This window comes from Cotesia glomerata, linkage group LG10 (assembly GCF_020080835.1).
Source record: "Cotesia glomerata isolate CgM1 linkage group LG10, MPM_Cglom_v2.3, whole genome shotgun sequence".
NCBI classification, from domain to species: Eukaryota; Metazoa; Arthropoda; class Insecta; order Hymenoptera; family Braconidae; genus Cotesia; species Cotesia glomerata.
The window spans coordinates 14,092,425-14,096,813 of NC_058167.1; positions in this window are offsets into that span (position 1 = coordinate 14,092,425).

A 4,389-nucleotide genomic window follows, 5' to 3' on the forward strand; every position below is an offset into this window, starting at 1 on the left:
TAATTAACTTTTTCTTCATCAGAGATCTTAAGATTGAATTATTACTTTAATTAATTTGGATTAATAGAATCATCGATTCTAAAATACCGGCGTGATCATGGACCTTATCTTCAATCCATGAAGAAATAGTGAAAAAAAATATTAAGGATTGTTTTTCGATAATTAAGCTCCGCATGTCACGCAAATGAATGATTTATTTTTTATTCTTGCTGTAAAAGTTTGAGGCGGAGAGAATAATGTTTATTAGAGAGAAGATGACAAGGAAAAATGTCGTTTTGATGATAAACAGAAGCTATAAATTTCCTTTTTATTATAACGTCAAGGTAAATCCGGTGATTTTTTATAGGAGCTATTTTGTATTTATATAGAATGTATGCATATAATAGAGGTATTTTTTAAATTTATTCTATGCAGAGATGATAATTTAAAGGAATGCTTCTATCCTATTCAAGAGAATGATTGAAATATTTGGGAGCTCAATGATACTTCAGTAAAGTGCTACCGGGTAAGCGTGACGGATTGTAAATTCAACTTCAAAGGAAGGGAAAGTCTAAGAGGATGTCACTGTCAGTTTCATTCTTTATTTCTTCAATTTTTTTAGTTTTGATGATTATTTTCTGACATTTTGATCTTGACAGAAGGAAATTAATGTAGAAAATTAATTAAAAAAAAATCTTGGTCTATACAATGAGAAATTTATTTTTAAAAGCTGTGTGATAATTAAAATAATCAAGTTCCCTAAAAAATTTTCTGCCTTTAGAAGAAGCGAGCTCATAAAAAGTCGTTGTTAGATTATTGAATTTCATCCAACATAAAAAAATAAAAATTCCAAGTTTTTATAAGCAAAAACATAAGTTATCTTAAATTATCGTAGTCTAGTTAATTTTGCGAAAAACAAAGAACACTTGGGGTCAAACATCGTTGTACCGGTAACTGGTAAAGACAAACAAAATGATGAACAAGCAAAGGGGCTTCGGGAATTGATGAAAGAGCTTTTGTTCATTTCCACGTCTCCGGAAATATTGTATACTGGTGTTTTCTGTGTATCTTGGCACTCAGCCCCATCGAAAACGCTTTGAAATAGTTATAACTGCTAATTTTGTTGTAGTTTAACCCAACTCCTCTCATCTGTTTCCAGTACTTGTATGTTTTCTTCTTTTCTCACATTTTCACGTATTATCATTATTATCCAAAGATCACAGACATACACTAATGCCTCGTACAAATTTATGCTAAAAAAATTCAAACTCACATTATGTATACGAACATTATTCCAAGAAAATTTATTCCCGCATTTCAATTCAGTAGCAAAATTTATCGTCGCTATTAAAAATATCCATCACTTTATATATTGAAATTTATATAGATTTTCATGGGTGTTTTTATGTTTTTGCATTATCAACCGTGTCAAACGATCACCGATACATGCACCTGCTTTTACTCTTTTATGTCTGTTTGTACAAGCTGCAAGCTTATTTTTATTATTTTACTACTGTTATTGGATATAAACACCATTTTTATATTTTATCCCGACGGAAATGTGCTAAAGTATTAATAATATTTGTTATTACTTGTACGCTTAGTATTTAACTCTCGTTGATGATTTGTTCTGAGGGAAATTTTGTAAATACATCTCTTAAAAGCTTAACGGTGAATTATCGCGCTTAGAGATATTGTTGGAATGCACTTAAACTTAAACTTCATTTTTGCGCTGTCTAAAGTCTAGGCTTTATTGAGTGTGCTCTCTTATTAAAATACTCTTGTCATTAATCATTTATTGCATTTTTTTGCCTAAATTAAATCCCTGAAACAATTACCATAATTTCTTTTTTTTTCCAAACTTTCACAATTTTTTTTTTTGTCGTTTGTTGTCAAAAAAATGATTGATTTAAAAATTTTGACATTAAATCTTTTAATCTTTGAAGAATTTATCATCAATTTCTGTCTTGTCTAGTAATCCAATAAAATTAATCGCAAAATCCTCCAGAGATTTAAATATTCACAAAAAAATAAAAAAAAATGGATTCATAAACTTGATGGATAAAAATTGTATGGTCCATCATAAACCAAAAAACAAGACTCATAACAAAAATAAAGTTATAACAATTATCCCCTTTCACTTTCCATCATCACTCCGGCACGGCAAATGCCCGGCGCAAAAGAAATAAAACCCGAAGAAAGTAAAAATGATAAATAAAAAATAAAAGGAAGATTTGCTAAAACAAGTGAAGGCAGAATAGAAGTTAAAGGGAAAAGGCAGGAGGCTAAGTTAAAGGCAAGGCGGCACTTTCAGTTGTGGCAACGCGATAATCTCTCCTTGTCGCAAGGATCGTTGAGTATGAGAGTGACCACAGACGATTCAGTGGATGAGACCATGCGAAAAGAGAATGATGATGCAAACCGGTTGTTGTGTACTCTTCTTGAACCCCCTTTCTACACATACTTACTTTTGGCCGTCACAACACACTCATATACATACGCTAAATTTTTATCTGTATAAATACAACATGACACACTCACTGAAGCATTCATACTGCTGGTCTTAAGAAATTGAGACGCGGTTATATATTACCAAATATATCAACATCTTACCTTTACTTGTGCTTCCAAGATATAAAGTTGTTACCAAATATAAACATTTAAGAAACAGTCACTTCCAATCTTACATCATACTTAAAACATGTCTCAGGTATGCACGAGCCATAAACCCTAAAAAAATACACCACATAAATTAGCAATTTTTTTTACCACCAATTCGTGTCTCGCCGCTTAAAAAAATCAATTTGAATGTTCAATTTTTTTTCTAACAACTTGACCAAAAACAAATTTTTTTTTTTTTTTAAATGTAAAAAGCAGTTGGTCCTTAAATTTTACTGATTGTTTTTTTTTTATTTTTGAAACTGCTCAATGATATTTCTCAAAATCAGACTGAAATTCATATTTAATTTTTAACAAAACAAGTTAAAAATAATTGTCAATTGTAATTTTCATAGCGAAGCGCGAGCTTTATTAAATGTAAAACTTTAATAACTATAGTATCAAATATCCCACAGGGAAGGTCCTCTTATCAGTAATCTCCTAGCATAGCAGCGTAATGTACTTGATCCCGAGGCTCAAATCCGAAACTTCCGCAATGCAAACAATCGGACTCACCTGTATATTTAATATCTAGCATCTAGCATCTAGTATCTTCTTCATACTTTAATACTTTCGCAGTCCTTCCGTATTCGCAAGCGACGGGTTCTATCATTTTGACTTGACTATACACTACTGTTATTGTTTTATTATTTAACCGCCATACTATAGACTTTTACACTATTATATATCGGGCTTTGTGCCGTATACGGGCTTATGCACATGCTCGGATTGATAAATTGATGATGAAGCTTCTGAATTTGCAGATAGGGGTTTTATGGGCTTATGCTTATGCACTGAAAAAATATCTAAAATCAATAGAAAACGACGCCGAGTATTTTCTTTTTTAAATAACAATAACCAACAAAACTATTATTCTCCACCTCTTTATTCGGCTTTTTTAATCAATACCAAAAGCTCTTAGTTTTTAGTCACACAAAAATAGATTTTTTTTTCTTAGTCTTTATTTTTTAATATTGAAATTTTTATTTTATAAATCATACACTCAATAAAAAATGATTTTAATTAACCAAAGAAAACTTTTTAATAAAATAAATTAAAAAAAAAATTACAATAAAGTTTGATGTTTTTCAATAAGTTAAAATTACAAAAAAATTTCATAAATTAGTTAATAGAAATTCAAAAAAAATTACAATTTATTTTTTCGTTTATTGCACAATTAAATTTCTTCACAAAAATAATAAAATAATTTTCCAATTTCTCAAGTTTAAATTTACAATTTTTTATTAAAAAATTTTTTTTCAACCAAATTTTTGTCACTTCAAAAATAAAACTTTTTTAAACCAAGAAAAAATTCATTCAAAAAACCCTTTAGTACATACTTTCCAATTAATAAATTCCGTCAATAATATTTACAAACTATTAGTAATAATAACTAATAACAATTATTAATAAAAACATTCACGTAACCTTAAAAACCGGTATCCAGCAAAAGATCTCGCACTTGTTATTTGCATTTTATTATATTTCAGTATTATTATCTTTACCCTTACTCTTACTTATTAATTCTTATAATTATAGCCATTAATATTAACATTATTGTAATTAATTTTAAAATCATCTTTGGTCCTCCTCACCATTACAATAAAAAAAATTACAAGTTATCGCAGAAACAATTACAATAATTACAATAATCATACAGATACAGAGTCGCGGTCACAACATAATATTAAGCTGTTTTTGTTGTCTTTTTTAAATTAATGAAACTTTAACTTAGTAACCATTTTTTTTTTC